This window comes from Nuphar pumila, chromosome 16, assembly GCF_984573655.1.
Source record: "Nuphar pumila chromosome 16, dmNupPumi1.hap1.1, whole genome shotgun sequence".
Taxonomy (NCBI): Eukaryota; Viridiplantae; Streptophyta; class Magnoliopsida; order Nymphaeales; family Nymphaeaceae; genus Nuphar; species Nuphar pumila.
Window position 1 is genome coordinate 41,408,822 of NC_143264.1, and position 23,005 is coordinate 41,431,826.

Below are 23,005 nucleotides of genomic sequence, written 5' to 3' on the forward strand. Positions count from 1 at the left end.
CCTAAGCTAAGCAGGAAATATAAATTCTTATTCCAAAGTTTAATTTAATTTACATCACTATTGAAATTTAAATACATGAAAAATAAAGTCTTCAATGTACCTGCAAAACTAGAAAACTTGGTTAATGAAAATATGTTGGCTTTTCTAGATTTATCCAACAATATCAGGAAATTGTGGGATTTTGCTAGATATAAGCCTTTTTGCCATGATTCCCTTAAATCAAAATGATAAAGTATGAAATAAAATTGAATAAATAAGGAAGATAAAATATGAAATTTCGAAATTGGGGTCCAAATGACCAAAACACCCCTAATAACAAGACTATGGCCTTGAAATTAGGGTTTTTAGAAAGATATTTTGATAAAATGCAAGTTTTGAAATTTGAATGTAATAAACTAAGCTAAATATGATGTGACATGCTTAAAAATATGAAAATTAGGGTTAGGGATTTCGAAATTTAGGTCAAATGACCAAATTGCCCCCGATAGCAAGACTATGGCCTTGAAATCAGGGTTTTTAGAAAGAGATTTTGGTAAAAATTTAGGTTTTATGCACTAAATGAAATCAAATGAGCACAAAATTAAACCTAAAACATCCTAATATGATTATGAACATGATTAAACCCTAAAAATATATGCCTATGCACGAAAATCCAACAATATCACAAAAACTGTGATTTTAGCAGTGTTTTTGGATCTTTCAGGAACCCGATTTTGCAATTTGCTTAATTCAGCCATCAAATGGATTCTAAAATCCATAAAAATTGGTACCTGCACTTTTTATAACCCTAATATCGAATTGGAATTATAAAAATAATTTTTTGACATTAAATTAATCCGAAAATTGCATTAAACCCTAAAAATATGCTATTTTTGACCTAATTCACCAACCAGTCTCAGTCCAAGACCTGAACCATGGGTCAAATCTCCATGGAAATTTATTAAATTTTACAGAGACTAACTATAAAGAAAAACAGAGATTTCTCAATTTACAGATCGGAAAAATCATCTCCGGTTAGGGAGAAACCCTTCCGGCAATCTGAGCTAAAATATATCACTCTTAACAGGGATTAAAACAGCTATTCCAGATTGAAAATACAGAAATAAATAGCAATTCTAAACAAAAATCTCTGAACTTTTAGTGGTGAATAGTAGACAGAAAAATAACAATACTCATATTTTACAGATCTAAAATCGAATCTGTGGTTTGGGATTTATGACTAACACAAGTCTGATTAGGGTATTGGTAAACCCTAACGAGTTTTAAATTTAAAAACAGATTCTCTAAAAAGGGAAAAATACTAAAAGGTGATTAAAAAATACGAAAATTTCACAGAAGACAGATCTACTCAATGTGAATCCATAGCACTTTACATATCTAAAATCGGATATAAGATGAGAGAAATATCATAACAGCAAGTTACCTTCCTGATTTTAACCACGATTTTAAAGCTTTAAAAATCCGATTTGATGTCTGATTTTTTTGACAGGGTTCCCGAGATCCAAAACCTCTGATTTTTCTACATTAACTCAATAACTCATGCATGCATCACATATAAAAAAATCAGAAATAAACAATGAGTGCTTCTATCCAAAATAACATCATCTTTACTGTTCTAAACCTAGAACACACAGAAATTTAAGAAACTTAAAAAACCATGCATTAACTAATGTAAATAAATAAAATAAACCATAAACAGTAAATAAAACTTATTTCTATGCTATAGAACGTAAAACAAACATGAATAAACCATGAAAATAAATTAAAAACAAGGAATCAATGGCTGGAATTTGATATCACCTTTAAAACATAGATTTAACCCATTAAAAAGGGTAAATCATATATTTTATTGGTTAATAATGCAAAGAATCATGTTAAAATCAATTCTAATGGATTAAAATCTCTGTAAATCATCCAAAACAGGGTTAGATCACCTTCTTGGATTGTTCTTGCTGGTTCTTGATGGTTCTTGAGGTGAAACCATGGTTGATCTTCCATAAGGAGGGGTGTCCAAGCCTAAATCTAGGTTTAAAGCATTAAAAAGCATTGAATAAAATAAGAAAAGTGAAGAAGTTCATAAAATAAGAGGAGAGAGAAGCTCCAAGAATCCAATAGGAGAGAGATGGGAAAATCGACCCCCCTTATGCCTCTATTTATAATAAAAAAATTAGGTTTAAAAATTGACAATTTTGAAAATTTTGGACTCTAAAGGGGGGGGCGATTTTGGGGTGGAGTTACCTAACTACCCCTAGTCTAAATTATCCTAAATAGTTCCTAATTAACCCCTATCTAAACCTAAGAATCCCCCAAATGTGGTGCCACTTGGCATTCTCTCACATTGGATTTTTAAAACACTTTTAAAAACCTTTAAAAACACTAGTTTTAAAAACTAACTTTCAAAAATGAGTTTTTCAAAATGGTTTCGACTCTTCTAAACCTCTAACAATAACCAAGACATCAACTAACCCTAGTCTAGCCCTGACTTACTCGAATATGGCGCCACCCCGAGTGGGCCTTACTTGAGTTTTTCAAAAAGCGATTTTAAAACTTGAAATTGAAGGAGTTTTCAAAAGATTTTCAAAAGTAAACTTAAAATTAGAATTATTGAAATGGCATAAGGTCCTAACTGAGTTAGAATTCCTCTGGATATGGTGCCAACTGAGTGGGCCCACATCGAATTTTGAACATTTTTGAAATAAACACTGAAAATGGCTTTGAAAAGGGGTTAAAATCAGTATTTGAAATTCAAGATCTTTGAAAATAGGGTCTCAAGCGAACTGGAACTCCGGGTTAGAGTCCTGAACTCTTAGGACTATGAGATTTTAGATTTTAAAATCCAAATGAAAGAATTTTCAAAAGATTTTATCAAGAAATGATGAAATAAGTCAGAAAACACAATTAGGGTTAGACTCCTAACTCGACCGAACTCTAAAATAGAGTCCTGAACTAACTGGACTCTGTGAAATGACCTAAATTTTGAAAACAAACGAAAAAGATTGAGAATGGAAGTAAAACAGACTTAAAAACCAAACTTCTGACCGGATTAGGACTCTGAGACAAAGTCCTGATCGGACTGAAACTTTCAAAAATTTGAGAAATTTGATGAATAGAGGCATTCAGAAGCGACACCATCTAAATGGGTCTCATCTGTGAATTGAAATCGATTAAAGTTTGAATTTGAAAGGAATCCAGATTGTTTTCTGAGAAAATATTTCGAAATACAAAGTCCTGGGGTTGGAAAATGACAGAGTATTGAATAAAAACCCAGGTTTTGAAATTGATTTTAAAATAAAGCTTTAAAATTCAAATCTGGATTGAATGTTTTGAAATATGAGTGCTGGATCTCGAAAATGAGATGCAATGTCATACAATGCTATGCAGAATACGTGCAATGACATGCAATGATCTGTGATGACTTATGAAATGGACAAACACTGGATGAAGGTAAAAATTTGGTGTGTTTACACCTTTTCTGATGAGGATTTACCTAAGCCTCATTCATTCCACAACAATGCGCTTTACATTGTAGTCAGAACCAGGGGCATGACTGTCCCACATGTTCTTGTTGATGGGGGCAGCAGTTTGAACATTTGCCCAGAAATGACAGCAAAGGCCCTGGGATTAAAAGAAGAAGAGTACGTGCCGGACCCCATCACCATTTACGGTTTTGACAATCATGGGCAAACTGCCAAAGGCAAAGTCTTTTTGGAAATCTTCATCAACTACTCCGTACACACAGTGCTATTTCATGTTGTCAATGTGCCACCAACTTACAATCTGTTGTTGGGACGAACATGGATCCACAATGCCAATGCAGTTCCGTCAACCCTCCACCAATGCATAAAGTGGTCTAAGGGCGGAATGATTACCACTGTTTTGGGCGAAGACCCTGAAGAAAGGCTGCCACAGCCTATGATTCCTTGTCCCACATTTACAGCAGATATCCCCAGCATCCGAGAGGCAGATGAAATCAATCTCAGTGACAGTCTAGAGATGCTGAAACTGAAAGATGTCATGGAAGAGGAAAATGTCGCAGCCACGGTCCAATGGCAGGGACCTTGTTTCTTCAAGCTAGGAGGACGCATCAATTACACCTCCTTCAAAGATCATCCCTTATTTCCTCAGTTTTCTAAAGCAAGAAAGGGATTCGATCTGTTGATAAAACATGGATACCAACCATTCCGAGGCATGGGGAAAGATGAAGACGGCAAAATAGAGCCCATCATTCCAATTCGGCATGCGGACAGTTCAGGGTTGGGGTTCACCGGCCAGGATTCCAGCAAAAAGACAGTTTTTGTCAAAGGAAACAAGTGAAGATGATGCCTTAGTTTTCCTGCTTTCTTTTATTCTCTTTTTATCTTGTAGGAACAATACAATCCCATCTTTTGTTAAAGTCTTGTAAATACTTTACTTCAATCAATGAAAGATCAAAATTTTCTCTTCAAGTATCCATCAATTCCTCCTTATACTTTGTATATGTCATTGCTCTTGCTTTATACCAAATTTTTTATTTGGCTCGTATTTTCTCTTAAAAACAACCTCTTTTTGCATTTTCAGGACCATTAACTCCTGAATCAATGACAAGATTTATTATCAATCCCAAGTATCTAAAATTGGCGAGGTTTCCTGAAATGAAAGACAGAGCAGAGGTCAGTCAGGCAGCAGATCAGACTGAAGAGCCAGCCGAATTTGATTCCACCATTCAAGAATTGCCAGAATTTGCTCACGTTCAGAAGCAGGATGAACCATCATCTTTAGCTCAAGATCCAACTGAGGATATCAACAATGGATCGGAAGATGATCCAAAAATTCTCAAAATCGGGTCGAGTCTAAGCGAAATTGAAAAGGCTAGACTCATCCAATTCCTCAAAAAACATCAGGAAGTGTTTGCCTGGACTTACGAAGATATGCCAGGATTGGATATCAAGTTGGTTGAGCATCGACTCAAGTTGAAACCAGAAGCCAGACCAATCAAGCAGAAATTGAGAAAGTTAGATCCTCGAATTGAACAACAAGTCAAAGAAGGACTTGAAGATTTGTTAAAGGCAGGCTTCATCCGGGCCATTGATTATCCAGATTGGTTGGCAAATATCGTAGCAGTCCCTAAAAAGAACGGAAAAGTCTGAATTTGCATCGATTTCAGGGATCTAAATAAAGCTACCCCGAAAGATGATTATCCACTTCCCAATATTGACCTGTTGATCGATAGCACAGCAGGTCACGCCATGTTTTCTTTCATGGACGGATATTCAGGTTATAATTAGATCAAGCTGGCCGTTCGTGATCAGTCCAAGACTTCATTTACTACCCCATGGGGAACCTTCTGCTATACAGTGATGCCATTCGGGCTCAAAAATGCCGGGGCAACTTATCAAAGGGAAGTGGCCGTTATTTTCCACGATCAAATGCACAAGAATATTGATGCGTATGTGGATGACATTTTGGTTAAGTCTAAAGAAGAAGAGGATCACCTCGATGCTCTTAGTCAAGTTTTTGAAAGACTTATTCTTTACAAATTGAGACTTAACCCTCAGAAATGTGTTTTTGGAGTAGAGTCCGGCAAACTGCTCGGCTTTATTATCAGCAAGAAAGGGATCGAGGTGGATCCGGCTAAAGCAAAAGCCATTATTGACATGCTGCCTCCAACTAATCTGAGAGAACTGCGAAGCCTTCAAGGGCGTATTCAGTCTATTCGCAGGTTCATCTCCAATTTGGCTATGAGATGTGAGCCTTTTAACCATTTGCTAAGAAAAGGAGTTAAATTTGAATGGGGATCAGAATGCCAGCTATCGTTTGAGCGCATCAAGCAGTATCTCCTTAATCCACCAGTGTTGAAGCCGCCAAAGCTGGGGAAGCCTCTCTTGCTATATATTTTAGTCAATCAGAATGCTTGTGGTGGATTCCTCGCACAGTATGAAGAAGGCAGTTTGATAGAGCACGCCATCTACTACGTGAGCAAAACATTCATTGATTATGAAAAGAAGTATTCTCAGATGGAGAAAACTTGTTTAGCTCTGGTCTGGATGTGCCAGAAATTAAGACATTACTTGTTGGCTTCTGAAATTAAGTTCCTTTCAAAGCTTAATCCACTCAGATACATTCTTGAACAACCTTTTCTCACTGGACGAATCGCAAAGTAGAAAGTCCTGCTGATGCAATATGATTTAGAGTATGTTTCTCAAAAGTCGATTAAGGGCCAAGCGATCGCTGATCAGTTGGCGGATTTCCCTCTGACAGAAGAAATTAAAGCAGAGGATGATTTTCCTGATGAGCATATCTGTAATATCTAACAGCTCCCAGTTTGGAACTTGTTCTTCGATGGCTCTAAAAACATGTCTGGCATCGGGATTGGAGTCTTGCTAATCACTCCAGAAAAAGAAATGATCCCTTATTCCCTCAAGCTTGGTTTTCAATGCACTCATAACATGGCCGAGTATGAAGCTCTAATACAAGGCCTCAAAATCTTGCAAAGTTTTAATGTCAAGAGAGTGCATGCCTTTGGTGATTCCCTACTTGTTGTCAGTCAAGTTAACACTGAATGGCAAGTGAAAGATTCCAAATTGATTCCGTATCAGAAGATCGTCCTAGCTCTTGTAGACAGCTTCGAAGAATTTCAGCTCAATCATATCAGAAGAGAGCATAATCAGATAGCTGATGGTTTAGCCAGCCTAGGCTCCATTTTATCCTTCAAAGATGGTGAGTCATGTCGTTCTTTCGAAGTTGGCAGACTTGAGCAACCTGCTTTCGCTTCAATTATGCAAGTAAACCAGGTCGATCAAAGGGAGAAGCCTTGGTATCAAAACATCAAAAATTTCATTGAGTCTGGTGAATTTCCACTAGAGATGACAAAAAGGGAGCAGCGTGCGATTCAACGTATGTCTACTCGTTATTTCATTCTTGCCAATGTCCTTTATCGCCGTGGGTTCAGTTCTGAATATGCCAGATGTTTAGACAAAGAAGAAGCTATGGAAGTTATCCAAGAGGCACATGAAGGGATTTGTGGTGGCCATGTCGGCTATCAAACTCTCGTCAAACAGATCGTTTGAGCAGGGTACTATTGGAATACCATGCAGCAAGACTGTCATAGATTTGTGAAAAAGTGCGTCAAGTGCCAGTTGCACGCACCTTATATTCATGCTCCGGCCGCATATCTACAATCAGTTGTTTCTCCTTGGCCATTTTCTATGTGGGCTTTTGACGTCGTCGGCCCGATTACCCCTTCTGCTTCCAACGGCCACAAATACTTTCTGGCTGCAACAGAGTACTTCACGAAATGGGTTGAAGCTGTTACTCTACGCACAGTAGAAGGCCGCCATGTGGTTTCTTTCATTCACAAGAACATTCTTTGCCGCTTTGGCATACCACATGATATTGTCTCAGATAATGGAACCCATTTCAAAAATGAGAGGATGAAAACCTTCTGTTCTAAATTCAGAATTTCCCATCATTTCTCAGCTCCCTATTATCCTCAAGGGAACGGCCAAGCAGAGGCTAACAATAAGATCTTGATTCGTATTTTGGAAAGGACTGTGAAGACAGGTCGAGATTGGCACGAGAAAATTCATGACGCGCTTTGGGCATATCGGACCACCATTCGGACTCCGACTAATGCCACTCCTTCAGAACTTGTTTACGGGACTGAAGTGGTGTTACCTCTCCATATCCAAAAGTCCGCTCTCAAATTTGCTTCACTTATAGAATTGCCACATGATCAGTATCAGCAGCCGAGATTGGTGCAGCTGGATCTGCTAGATGAAAAAAGGCTCAAGGCAGCAGAGCATGCTCAAGCTTATCGACAGAGGATAGCTCGACACTATGCCAAGTCCGTCATTGAGAGAAAATTTCGAGTTAACGATTTGGTGCTCAGATCGACAGCTCATCTCAAGCATCGACCACGGGGCAAGTGGTCACCCAATTGGGAAGGCCCTTATGTGGTTAAGGAAGCTTTGCCTCGCAATTCGTATCGTCTAATCAACGCAGATGGAGTGGAGATGCCAGATCCCATCATTGCTCTGCATTTGAAGAAATTTTATACTTAGAATTTTCATTCAAAATCTTTTGTACTATTCAAAGAGCCATTTCAATAAAATAATGATCTTCTATCAATTCTTACATTCTTCTCCATGATACTGGGGCATTTTTATTTCATTTTTATAATCGTCTTCTCCCATCATATGTAGGCAGGATTAGATGAAAGCTCTTTTCCTCAAATTTTGTTAAATCTTAATTAGTCTTGCGGTCTTTATTTTTCGTTTCATTTAATTCATTTTGGTTTGATCAGATTTACATCAAGCTAATGCTCATCCCTGTCAAGTTTTAACAAATTTCTCAATCTTATTAAAATTTCATCTACCTTTATCTTTAAAATGTACCCCTTCAGGTTAAGGGATAAACCTGATGCCTCCTTTCAATGAGGTATTCTCTTTATTATTTCCCTGTTCAGAATAAGGGGATAAATCCTGAATTATCTTCTAAAAACTCATTTTTAAAATCTAGCTCATTTTCAAAACCCAGCTCTCGCACTGATTATTTCTCTCAAAATTGAGCTCATTTGGAAAATCCGGTTCTCACACCGATAACCTCCTAAAATCAGTCTTCTGACCAAAGACCTTTCTCCTTCTAAATTCAAGTTCTGACTTAAACCTCCCAAAAACTTCATGTATTTTAAAAAAAAAAGGATCCAGCTTTTGCCGGTCATGTATTTCCAAAGGATCCAGCATCTCGCTGGTCATGTAATTCCAAAAGATCCAGCATCTCGCTGGTCATATATTTCCAGAGGATCCAGCATCTCGTTGGTCCTGTATTCCAAAAGATCTAGCTTCCATTGGTCGCGTACTCCAAAAGGTCAAACACTTAGGGTGCGACTCCTCAATTCTATCATTTCCAAGTTCTTCAATCTTCAAATTCTATCAGTTTTCCAACCTTCGGTTGTAATATCTTCAAAATGTTATCATTTTCTCAACCCCCGGGTTATAATCTCCCAAAAATCCATCACTCTCAAATTTTCAGATAAAGCCTTTTTCAAATCCAGTTTTTTATAACTGGTCGGGATTTTTAAATCCAGTTTTTATAACTGGTCGGGATTTTCAAATCCAGTTTTATAGACTGGTCGGGATTTTCAAATCCAGTTTTTATAACTGGTCGAGATTTTTAAATCTAGTTTTTATAACTGGTCGGGATTTTCAAATCCAGTTTTTATAACTGGTCGGGATTTTCAAATCCAGTTTTTAAAAACTGGTCGGGATTTTCAAATCCAGTTTTTATAAACTGGTTGGGATTTTCAAATCCAGTTTTTATAAACTGGTCGGGATTTTCAAATCCAGTTTTCATAACTGGTTGGGATTTAAAATCCAGTTTTCATAACTGGTCGGGATTTGAAATCCAGTATTTTTCACTGGTCGGGATTTGAAATCCAGTGTTTTCACTGGTCGGGATTATCAAAAATCCAGTTTCTCATAAAGTGGTCAGGATTTCCAAAACCTAATGTATTTCATCAGTTCAGTTTTCTAAAGTCTGATTCTTACACCATTTCTTTAAATTACAGCTAAGTGTCTCATCAAAATCTATATTGAATGATTATTTCACAAGAGATTCGTGAAAACTTTGCCAATTTGCTAAAAGCATTAGTTGATTCTAAAAAGTCTGACTACACAAAAAGAATTTCCTCAGATTACCTCTACTATTTCTTTCTAAAAGGTGAAACTTTTTGTGAAAAAGTGGTAAAATTCAAATCTTTTCCTGTTGATCAACCAAAAGGATGTAAGAAATGTCCTCGATATGATCAATAAAAGAAATCTTCAATGATGTTGAAAAGCCAGAAAGCGAATTGATATTGATCTTAGCTATGACGCATGTTTTAAAAATGACTTTTGGGCAATCAGGCAGTGAAAATATCTTGAGCCATAAAAAGAACCCACTTAATCCATATCTTCTTATTTTCCTAAAGCTTCAGTCAAATATCCGCAAAAGAGATCTCTCGTTTGTCGTCAAGATGAAGGCGAATTAAGCGAGTAGATCCCCAGGGCCAAAGAAGATTTGAAACATCTCCAAGATGATGGAGTTTGTGACAGATCCTTCCAGGGAAAGTTCAGACCACTGTCGAGATGAAGACAGATGCGATGAACCTACCAACAAACCCTAAAAGATATTTGATTCCAGCTATCATCTAAAAGACCTTTTGAGCCAGTGAGATCAATAGAATCCCTGAGATAAAAGAAGGATCAGAGCATCTCCAAGATGAAGGAGTTTGTGACGTGCCCTTCCCTGAAAAAGAGAAAAAGTCAGGACATCCAAATGAAGGATGATGAGAAAAACCCGAGAAAGCCCAATGACTCAAAAAGAGTGCAAAAAGATCATCGTGGGAAAACACCCAGATATCCAATTGCCGAAGTCGCCAGAAGTCATCTTTTCTCATGCAAAATTCTTTTATCAATATCTCTTCATTTTCTGCTTTTATGAAATTAAGAATATTTCTTTTATTCTCATATCAGGGAAATGGATAGCTTCCTTGAAGAAAATCATCAGTGCCAAAATTTTGAATTTGACTCTTATAACTGAGGAATTAACCTCATTTGGGGGAAATACTCTAGGTAAAAGACAGAATATCTTTCGCACGTACGTGCATATTTCCAAGCGTTTGAATCTACTACGATTTTATCTTATTGGCAAAATTTTCTAGCTATTCCAAGAATAAAATAAACATTCAATATCCATTTTGATGCAACCTAGCGTTGTTTATATTTCCAAGAAGAGTTACCTCTGAAGAAAGTATCTCTTCCTGTCCCATCACGGTTTTTTTTTTCATTAACGAATTCCGTATGGATGCCCCCACTCAGGATAAGGGTCAAACTTGAACCATTTGCGAAAGATTCTTTGATTTCAAAAGCTATTTCAGTCTCATCAATGAGACGTCCAATTTCTTCCCCTTTTTCAAAGCTTTAGGCACTCTATATTTCCTCCTTTCGCAAAAAAACCTCTCGGATTTATTCGTCCAAATTCCGAAGGTCCCATTATGGTTTTCTCCATTTTGAGAAACCTGTATAGTAGATTTCCCCCACTTAGGATAAGGGTCAAACCTGAACCATTTGCGAAAGATTCTTTGATTTCAAAAGCTATTTCAGTCTCAGCAATGAGACGTCCAATTTCTTCCACTTTTTCAAAGCTTTAGGGACTCTATATTTCCTCCTTTCGCAAAAACCCCTCTCGGATCTGTTCGTCCAAATTCCGAAGGTCCCATTATGGTTTTCTCCATTTTGAGAAACCTGTATGGTAGATTTCCCCCACTCAGGATAAGGGTTAAACCTGAACCATTTGCAAAAGATTCTTTGATTTCAAAAGCTATTTCAGTCTCAGCAATGAGGCACACCATTTCTTCTCCCTTTTCAAAGCTTTAGGGAACCCTATATTTCCTCCTTTCGCAAAAACCCCTATCGGATTTGTTTGTCCAAATTCCGAAGGTCCCATCGTGCTTTCTCCATTTTTGAGAAATCCGTATGGTAGATTTCCCATCCAGATTGAGAGTTAACCCGGAACCTCGCTTCGCGAGGTATCTTTCTTGCAGGTTTGAGTTAAACCTGAGTCACATTCCAATTAGATTCCTCATTTTTGACGAGATGTTTTCTTCCAGTCCCCTCATGGTTCTTCCCATCAAGGAACCCATGCTTTGTATATCCATCCAAGAAAGGATTTTACTTGAGCTTCGTCTCACGAGGCATTTTTCAAAATGTCCCATCAAGGTCCTCGTGTATTCCTTTCCTCATTTCAAATTCATTTTTGATATATCTTCGTCCCATCCAGGCTAAGGGCTAAACCTGAATCATTCTAAAAGAGTATCTTGTCTCACACACGAGACCTGATCAAAATTCTCATTTCCCACCATTTCAGAATTTCCATCTGAAGTCCCATCACGATTTCCTCATTTTCTACTCAATCATATCATCTTCGAGGATTTCTTCTCCACAAAACCATTCAGGATAACGTTACAAAGCGTGAAAAATCATATTTTCAAAATAATTCTTCCACACCCAGTTCAGACCTGCTGATTGGGGCATTTTCAAAATTTGGAGTGTTGTCTTTGCCACTAAGCTCGGATTTCAACCGGCTTAGTAGCAAAGAGGGGCATCTGTGAACACCCCAAATTTTTCAAAGAGTTGTAAAAATGACCCTTTTTGCCCCTGACTCTATTTTTCTGAGAAAATCAAAGCAATTTCAAAACTAAATTTCAGTCTCTCTTCAGATCTCTGAATTTAAACGTTGATATATTCAAATTCAACTCCAGGTCTGAACTCAGTATTTTAAATCCAAATCTGAGCCCCGTTGTCCGATTTCCAAAATAAAATCACAAAAATACCAAAAAAATGGTTCTGAATGGCTCGGGCAATTCATCTGGCACTTTGCTGAATCCCCAACCCTATATTTCTCAGTTCGAGGTTGTAAACCTCGAATATTTCCTAAAAATCCGGACATAAACCCATTTCTGAAGAAATTTCCTCAAAATAGCTCAGAAAAATTCCCTTTTGTAAATATTCTACAAAAACACAAAAAAAATTAGTTTTAAATCTTTGATTTCTCGTAAAGCTCTAGGATTTTTATTCTAAAAATACAAAAAAATAGAAAAATAACATAAAAACCAAAAAAATCGAGAAGAGCTACAAAGAAAACGGATGATTTTGGAGCTTTTTGAAGCCATTTTTACCAAAAACCTCGCTCCTTAACCATTTTTCAGAAAATTCTTAAAAAGGGAACCACCCTTTTGAAATAGTGAAAACTGGCAACGGCCACAGGCGCACTCTCTCCCTCACGCAGACCTTCTTCTAGAACCATCCACCATCGCTCAACTGTCACCCCCTTTCTCAATCATCCATCGCCAACCAAATCTCCATCAGCCATTGGATCATACCCTTCACCTCTTCTCGAACTCTCCATTTTCCCCTTTAAGAAGAGGCGTGCCCCTGTCTTCAGGGACCGATTACTTTTTTTTTCTGGAGATCGATCTTTCGGCAAGAGCACCTCCTCTTTACCCATTATCGATCGAGTTTTCTCGGCAAGAGTCCATTACAATCCATCTTCATCTAGTTCTCGGCTAATCCATCTTCAACATTCTCCTTTCGATCCGTTATCAACCTCCATTCTCTACCCCACGGCATCAAGGTTCCTTCAAAATCCATTATCGGCTTCATTCCTCGTCCTTGAGCTTCAGCCGAACCGCAGAATCCAAACAGGCCAGATTCACTCTTTCATCTATCGAAGAAGGCAAATCCCTATAACGGAAACTCCACCAAGGTAAGCATTTCTGCTCATCCCCGTATTTTCTCCTTTTATCTTCTTCTTAAGTTCTCTTTTGAGGATTCTATAGTTTCGATTTGTCACTTTTTTTTAGCAAAAGCACCCCTGCAACATCGATTTGCTGATAGCAAAATCGATCTGTAGCTATGCAACATCAATGGAATGATTTCATTCCAACAAATTTTTTTTTTTCTTCCTCCTCTTTATTCTTTTCTTTCTTTCTCTCTTTTCGTTTGTTTTTACCCTATGATCCGCGGTTGATCTTATTTTCCGAGCTTACTCTGTTGCCTCAATTCTCCATTTATGCAAGAATTTTGCTTTGCTCATAGTGAATCGACCTGCATTTTTTTTCTTATTTTCTGCTAAATAATGGTAACTATATGCATTAGACGTCATATTTTGGCAACATTGAATCTCCTACGGTCATTTTTTTTTTTTACTTATTCACCTATCCCAATTCACATTGGGTTCTCTGTCTGTATCTTGCCCATAATATCATCATCGGCATTTTATAAAAGTTCTACATATACCCACTGCGCTAAAAGGAGAAGGGATGGAAATCGAGCAGGAGGTAAGCAACGGATATAAAGCTGGATCGTTAAGCAGTTGATTCAATGGATAGAGTGTTTCTGCAGGAAGCACATGCATGCATAGGGAAATTATTGGGATAACGAGAGTGTTTTCTCTCATAAAAAAAACCTAACTAAGGGCCAGAGGAATTCTAACAAGGATGAATCTCGAGTTGGTTGATCGAGTGAGCTTCACTGCATTCGTGTTTGGGTTATTATACTTCTCAAGGTAAGGGATCTCATTGCGTCACGAATAGGAATTTCTGCTAGGATGCGGTTGCCAAATTAATGGAGCGCCAAGTTGCTGAGCATCATTTTATTTTTCTTTTTTTTTTTTTTTTAGCTTGTATCTCTTATGTCATCTTCATTTGTAGAAATTGGATTTTTAACTTCCTAATTTTTTTTCCTAAGGCAGCATTACATTACCTGTATTCAATACATTCCTCCATTTCCTGTTTGTTGTTGCATCTTTTTTTTTCTATGAATTTCTTGTTCATGGCCTGTGATTTGAGCTTTTCTGAAAAGGTTATATCTGAATTCCTGTTTTAGTTAGAGTGTAGAGGATGACTGATCAGATCTCCCATTCCATCGATATGATAACCCGATATATCTCGTAAGCTTTGAATTGAGTCCCTGTATTGGGCTCATGTTCCTCAAAATGTTCGTATGCTTTGGTGTTATATGACACTCTTACCAGGGGATTCATTTTAGGTGCATTTACAAATATCCTCCAGCAGCATATGACAGCAACTCTCATGCTTTGTAACTCACTAAAGTTTTCCTGTAATTGTTTCAGTCATTCTGGATTTCAGTCCATGTGCCTCTACATCGTTATTCCTGTGTGAATTTTTTGTTTTTTTTTTACTTCCACATATTATCTTAAGGCTTTGTCACTGTTTGCAATTGCTATTTATACAAAGTAGTTTCGGGATAACCTGATACATATTTGATGCCCCTTTGACTAGCATCTCTGATTTTAGTATGGCATTCACTGTTCAAAGACCATATGATGTCTTGTTTTCATCCTACAGTAATGTCTTAGTTGCAGATGAACTCATCTTATACATTGTTTGCTATATATTCAAACCCACGTTGGTGTTTTTTTTTGTATATGGATCTCAGTCTATTCACACCACCATTCCTTTACCTATCAAACCGATACACACATCATATCTCAGCACCATTCCTGTATCATCTGCCCAGTTGTCATCCTCTCGTGTTTTCTTGCAAAAGCCCCTACAGTATCACTTGCCATTGCTGGCTTTCATTTACCTGTTGGAGGCCACAACTGTATTTATAGTGGTACCACTTGCTGTAAGTAGAATGAAGATAGCATCATACAGTAAACTGGCCTCAATCCCTTCATGCAGCCCTCCTTTCACAGCCTTCCATCTTCATTCTATTCACAGTATTGCACTTCAGCACAGTTTTCATTCATTCACAGTATTGCACTTCTCACAAGCACCCACATTGTCTATGCTCATAGCATAGTCTGTCTTGCCAAAGCTGGATCGACAGAGCCAGGATGTGCCATCACAGTGAATGGCAAAAGGGGCCAGGAAGCTCACGAGATATTCAGTTGGAGGCACAGAATCCAAGCACGTTGGGCTTAAATATGTTAAGAAACAGACATGCTCTGCCAGTCTAGAGGTAGTTATAGGAGATACTGCAGGAACACTTATTAATGTTCCTTTCTTGATCAAACAACCTTAGAAAAGTGTTAGTTGAGTGCCTAAGCATTACATTATAAAACATGATACTGGAATCAAGCTTGAAGGCATCTGCACATATATACACTGTTCACCATGGTCCATTCTTCAGCCGCCTAAGCACTGGTAACACAATATTCTGTGCTGCTGTAAGTACTTATAACAGATATCTTGTGTTGCTGTAAGTGTTCCCAGTACACATCTTTTTAGTCATACCCCCCCCTGCACCTCCACTATGTATTTTCCACAAACATCATTGTGCTTACAACAGCATAGCTCTCATCCACCTGTATTGAATGCATACATATATATATATACCTACTCATGTATATAAGCATGCCTGTACATATGTATATAAGTATATATGACATTTCCCAATCTTTTTCATCATGTATATCTTGATATATGAGCATTTCATCATTGATATCCATATGATATATACAAATTTTTTTTTTTTATGTTCATACTAATCAAGTGTTTTGCAGGGGATACATGGAAAATGTCATTACTCAAAATTGTAAATTCAATTTTATGTGTTGTAATAAGTTAGGTTTTAATGAGAATTTACATTTCCTGCTTTAGGTAGAATGAATGAGCATTGTAAATATCATTGAATTACTCGTTTTTCATGCATTTTTGCCTTTATTTTTCAAATTCTCACAAATGGAAACACGAATGGCACGTGCACCATTTCGTAAGAGGTAAGTTAATTCTAAGTTGACGATTCACATCAACGGCCATAGTCGGGGTGTGAACAAGACTTAGAATTCTCATCTTTTACAAAATAACATTGGATCCACACTAGATCCACTTTCAAAATCCATCATATTTTCTCAAAATATTTTTTTCTTTTATCAGGATTTAACTTAGGATTAACTCAAGATATATACCAATGGTCATAGTCAGGGTATATTGAGGGTTGATTTCATTTTAAATTCTATAAAAGCACTAAAAATGTATTTTATTCTTCTTTTGAATCTAAATATAGATTATCATATAATACATTCAATGACCATAGTCAAGGATGTATTATATTTTCAATCTTATTTTAATTCATTTAAAGAATGAAATAGCTTTTCAAAGTCCAATTTCAAAATTATTCGAATTCATTCATCATATAGGGTAGAATTACATCATATTTTTTAAAATTCTTTTGCAAAACCCAAGTGATCTCAAATATCTTTCTTAAGTCTATAGTTTAAAGATTTAAATTCCAAGTTCAAAGTCCAATTTGACTTTGAAATTTCAAAATTCAATCTGTATATTCTTGATTCATTCCAAATTCAAGCTCCAAATTCAAAGTCCAGATTGACTTTGAAGTTCATTTATAAATTCAAAATTCTCAAAATCAATTTTGAAATTCCAAAATCCCAACTCAATTCAAAATCCAATTTCAAAGTTCAATTTAACTTTAAAATTTCTGATTCATCCTTTGATTCAAAATCAAGTTTTCTTCAAATTTTAAACTAAAGTTGAGATTGACTTTGAATCTCAAATCCAAACACTCCTAAGTTCAATCTGGGTTTTCAAAACCCAGATTCATCTTCAAAAGTCCCATTTGGACTTTTCAAAAAATCCTAGTCTCAAACTTGGACCCAGATTTCCAAGTGTAGGACCCCATTCCACTTTGGATCTCCAATCACGGATCCAAATTCCATTTAGGATCTAGAATCCAATCCTACATTGGATCTCAGACTTCAGATCCAAATCCAATTCTTAGGATCCAAAATTCAGCCCTATTTTGGGTCTCAGATTCAGATCCAAAATCCAATTCTTAGGATCTAGAATCCAATCCTACATTGGATCTCAGACTTCAGATCCAAATCCATTCTAGGATCCAGAACCCAATTCTATCTTTGGATCTCAGATTTCAGATCCAATTCCATCTTAGGATCCAGAGTCCAACCCTATCTCGGATCTCAGATTTCAGATCCAAATACCATCTTGGATTCCAAATCTTGAATCCAATTCCATTCAAAATTCCAAAGTCCAAATTCCACTTTAAATTCCAATTCTCAAAGCCAGTCCCATTTTCATTCAAACCAAAGTTCCTATTTCAGATCCTAAATCCAAAAATCAACTCAAAACTCTATTCAGAATCCAGAATCTGGATTCGGATTTCATCTTGAAATTCCAAATTATTCCAAATCCCATTTTTCTTTAGATCCCCCACATTTCCTTCTAACTCCAAAACTTCAAAGTTAGAATTCAATTCCATTCCAAATATTCATCCAAGTTCAAACTTCCAAAATTCAAAAAGTCCATTTATGACTTTGAAATTTTCTTTCTTTCAGTTTTAAGATCATTTCTCTCAAAGATCCAAATTCATTTTCCTAAGCTCTGATTATTCTAAAAACTTAGAACTTCAAATCTTAAGTTCTAAGTTAGAAACATTTCTTCACTTTATCTAATTCACTTGGAAATTCTTCAAAATACTTTCAAAAAGAGCATACATCTTTGCATTTGCACAAGCATGATTCATTGTGCATTCTTAGACTTAGGATACATACTTAGATAAATTCATTGCGAAGCAAAAGGCATTAATTCGACCCTTGGTTCGATTACCCCGGGTAAAGGCGCCAGGAACGGTCGAACCTCGTACCGACGAGCAGATCCCGTCTCCCAATTTTCCCGCAAATATTTTGAAAACAGAGGCGAGTTATTTCAAATATTTTCAAAAATTAAGGTCAAGTGAGACCCGCAAAAGAGTTCCTCTTCTCTTCTCTTCTTTCTTTTCTCTTCTTCTTTTCCGTTCTTTTATCTTTTCTCCCTTCAAAAAAGGAGGAAAATAAGAGGTTGAAAAGGAAAAGAGAAGGAAGAGAGAGAACATTATGAGAGGAAAAATTTTGCGATGATCACAAGGATGTAAACAAGACTTAGGATTTTTATCTTTTACGAAATAACACTGGATCCACACTGGATCCGTATTCAAAATTCATCATATTTTTAAATATTTTCTCTTTTTATCAGAATTTAACTTAAAATTAACTCAAAATATATACCAATGGCCATAGTCAGGGTATATTGAGAGTTCATTTCATTTTAAATTCTATAAAAGCACCAAATGTATTTAATTCTTCATCTGAATTTAAATATAGATTATTATATAATACATTCAATGACCATAGTCAGGGATGTATTATATCTTCAATCTTATTTTAATTCATTTGAAGAATGGAATAGCTTTTTAAAATCCAATTCCAAATTATTTAAATTCATTCATCATTTAAGATAGAATTACATCATATTTTCAAAAATTCTTTTTCATAAATCCAAGTGATTTCCTTCAGATATCTTCTTCACTTCTCAAATCAAATTTTTTTTTTTTTTTAACTCTTATAAATTCAAATATCATTTTTGGATTCTAAACTTAAAATTCAAAGTCCAATTTGACTTTGAAATCCTTTTCTATATCCAAAATTCAAATTCTAAACTTCAAATTCAAAGTCCAATTTGACTTTGAAATCCCTTTTGTATATCCAAAATTCAAATTCTAACTTCAAATTCAAAGTCCAATTTGACTTTGAAATCCATTTGTATATCCAAAATTCAAATTCTAAAACTTCAAAAATTCAAAGTCCAATTTGACTTTGAAATCCATTTGTATATCCAAAATTCAATTTCTAAATGAAATTTCAAAAGTTCAAATTAACTTTGAAACTTCTGATTCATCTTCAAACTCAAAACCAAGTTCATCTTTTCAAATCCAAAATCAAAGTTTGAGATTGTTCCTGAATCTCAAAAGCTTGGCCTTTTCTAAGTTTTAAAATTCAATCTGGGTTTTCAAAACCCAGATCCATACTCAAAAGTCCCATTTTTGGACTTTCAAAAACTCAAATCCAAAATTAGATCAACTTGGATCTAGTCTTCTAAATACAAATTCTACTTTTGGATCTTAGACTTCAGATCCAAATTGCATCATGGATCTCAGACTTCAGATCCAAATCCATCTTAGGATCCAGAGTCCGACTCTACATTGGATCTTAGACTTCAGATCCAAATCCTTTTAAGATCCAGAATCCAACCATACATTGGATTTCAGACTTTAGATCCAGTTCTATTTTAGGATCCAGAATTCAATCACATTTTGGATCTTAGACTTCAGATCCAAATCCATCTTAGGATCCAGAACCCAATTTTACATCGGATCTCAGATCCCAGATCTTAAGTCCATTTTAAGATCCAATTCAAATTCAAAATCTAGATTTCAAATCCAAGTCAATTTCCAGATCTCATCTGAACTCCCTAAATCCATTTCTACTCTTAAATACCATTTGATTTTCTCAGATCCGTTCTAAAAATTCAAATTCAATATCACTTCAAAACTTCATCTTCTTCTCCTAAATCCATGATTAAAGTCAAAATCCATATCTGACTTTGAAACTTCATTTTCAAAGCTTCACCTCATTCTTTTTCAAAATCAAAATTTATTCTTCCAACTCTTATCTACTTCAAAGACTTAGAATTTCTTTGATCTATCTCAAGTTCTAAAGTTAGATTCAAATCATTTTCTTCACTCCCTTACCAAGTTCATCTCAGAATACTTGGAAATTTTCAAAACATTCTTTTCAAAAGAAGCATACATCCTTTGCATTGCACAAGCATGATTCTTTGTGCATTTAGAGTTAGAATAAATTCTTAGATTATATTTAGGCAAAGCAAAAGGCATAGATTCGATCCTTGGTTCGATTACCCCTGGTAAAGGCGCCAGGAACGGTCGAACCTCGTACCGACGAGCGAATCCCGTCTCTCCATTTTCCCGCAAATTTTCAAAACGGAGGCGAGTTATTTCTAAAAATATTTTCAAATCAAGGTCAAGTGAGACTGCGCAAAAGAATTCCTCTTCTCTCTCTCTTTCTTTCTTTTCTCTTCACTCTTTCTTTTCTTTCTTTTATTTTCTTCTCCCTTCAAAAAGGAGGAAAATAGAGGTTAGAAAAGGAAAAGAGAAGGAAGAGAGAGAAACCACAAGAGAGAGAGGAAAAATTTTGCGATGATCACAACCTTTTAGTTTTCCTTTGAAGACTCGGGTTTCGACTCGAATTTTCTAGTTTTCCTTACAGGATCTGAGTTTCGACTCAGTCGTTCTTTTAAAACCAACTTCTGAGTTGGACTTACCTTCAAAATCTAGCATTGTGCTAAGACTTACCTTCAGAATTCCAATTTCGTATTGGATTTACCTTTAGAGTTCAGGTTCGTGTTGGACCTTCATCTAGAATCCCACTGATGTGTCAACTCGAATATCAAGCAATTTCTTTCACCAAAGATTCCAAGAATATTTTGCCAATTTGTCATAATATTTGTTGATTTCAAAACCTTTATTGCATAAAAGAATTAGCTCAAAATTACCTTCAGTATTACTTCCAAAAGGACAAAGCTTTTGCGAAGAAAGATTTAAAATTCAAATTTTTTCTATTGGCCAACCAAAAGGATGAAGAATAAATCCTCGACATGGCCAGCAAAGAAAATTCAATGTTGTTGCAAAGTCGTAAGTGATTGATATTGATTGCAGTCAATGGCATATTTTTAAAGACGATTCTTGTAAAGACAAGGCAATTGAAATATCCTGGGTAAGAAAGAAAAACCACTCAATTTCCATATCTCCTCAATCATCTAAGCTGCAATTAAATATCTGCAAAAGGGATCTCTCAATTGTCGTCAAGATGAAGACGAATTAAGCAAGTTAGACCCCCGGGGCCAAATAAGATTTGGATCATCTCCAAGATAAAGGAGTTTGTGACGGATACTTCCAGGGAAAGTTCAGATCACCGTCAAGATGAAGGCGACTGCGATGAACCTCCTGAAAAACCCTAAAAGATATTTAATTTTTGCTATCATTAAGAGATTTTCAACCAATGAGCCAATACCGTCAAGATAATCCCTGAGGCAAAGAAGGATCAGAACATCTATGAGTTGAAGGAGTTTGTGACGTACCCTTCCAAAAAAAAAAAAGAGGGAAGAGTGAGGACATCTCCAAAATAAAGGATGATGTAATCCTCAAAAACCCAAGAAAGCTCCAATTCTGCCAAAAAAAAAAAGATTGCAGAAAGATCATCATGAGAAAAGAATCTCAAGATATCAGACTGCTAAATATGTCAAGAATCCTCTTTACAATTTGTGAAATTCTATTATCAATATTCTTTCACCAATTGCTTTCACAATATCAAGAATACTCTCTTTTCTGTTCATATCAAGGAAATTAATAGCTTCCTCGAAGAAAGCCAATGGCAAGCAATTTGAATTCGAACCTTGATTCTACGGAGTTAGACCAATTAGAGGTAATACTTTGGGTAGAAAAGAAGAAAGATTTTCATACCAATATACATCAGTTTCAAGTATTTTGAATCAACAAACAATTTTTAACATTTTGGCAATATTTTCTTACTATCTTGACATGAAGTGAAGAACTCGATGTCCATCTTGACACATCTTGGTATCACCTTTTACCTCCTTGAGAGAGTAACCTTTATCGTCTTTCGCGTTGTTGAAAGATTAGCATTCTCTCCGAAAGGATAGCCTTTGTCATCTTTCGTGTTGCCGAAAGAATTCAACTTTTGCGTTGTCAAAAGAATCACCTTGATCCTTTGGATCACATTGTCATCTTTCGCGTTGTCGAAAGAATCGCCTTGTTTCTTTGGATTGCCTTTGTTATCTTTTGTGTTGTCGAAAGAATTCATCTTTCGCGTTGTCGAAAGAATTCATCTTTTGCATTGTCAAAAGAATCGCCTTGCTTCTTTGGATCGCCTTGTCATCTTTTGCGTTGTCAAAAGAATCGCCTTGTTTCTTTGGATCGCCTTTGTCATCTTTCGTGTTGTCGAAAGAATCGCCTTGTTCCTTTGGATCACCTTTGTTATCTTTCGCGTTGTCAAAAGAATTCATCTTTTGCGTTGTCAAAAGAATCGCCTTGCTCTTTTGGATCGCCTTGTCATCTTTTGCGTTGTCTAAAGAATCGCCTTGTTCCTTTAGATCGTCTTTGTTATCTTTTGCTTTGTCGAAAGAATTCATCTTTCGCGTTGTCAGAAGAGTTGCCTTATTCTTCTTCAAGAGAGTTGTCTTATTCGCCATCCAACTCATCATTTTCATCTTCTGGTCAGGCTAAGGCTTAAACCTGAGCCTCATTTTGATGAGGTATTTCATATCCCGGTCAGGCTAAGGGTAAAACCTGAGCCTCATTTTGATGAGGTATTTCATTTCCCGGTCAGGTTAAGGGTTAAACCTGAGCCTCATTCTGATGAGGTATTTCATTCTCGGTCAGGTTAAGGGTTAAACCTAAGCTTCATTTTGATGAGGTATTTTATTTCCCGGTCAGGTTAAGGGTCAAACCTGAGCCTCATTTTTACATGAGGTATTTCTCATCCCATCCAAGTTAAGGGCAAAACCTGAATCTCACTTCTTTGAAGTAAATCTCTCTTATTTATTCTCCATTTCATACCTATCATTTTCATC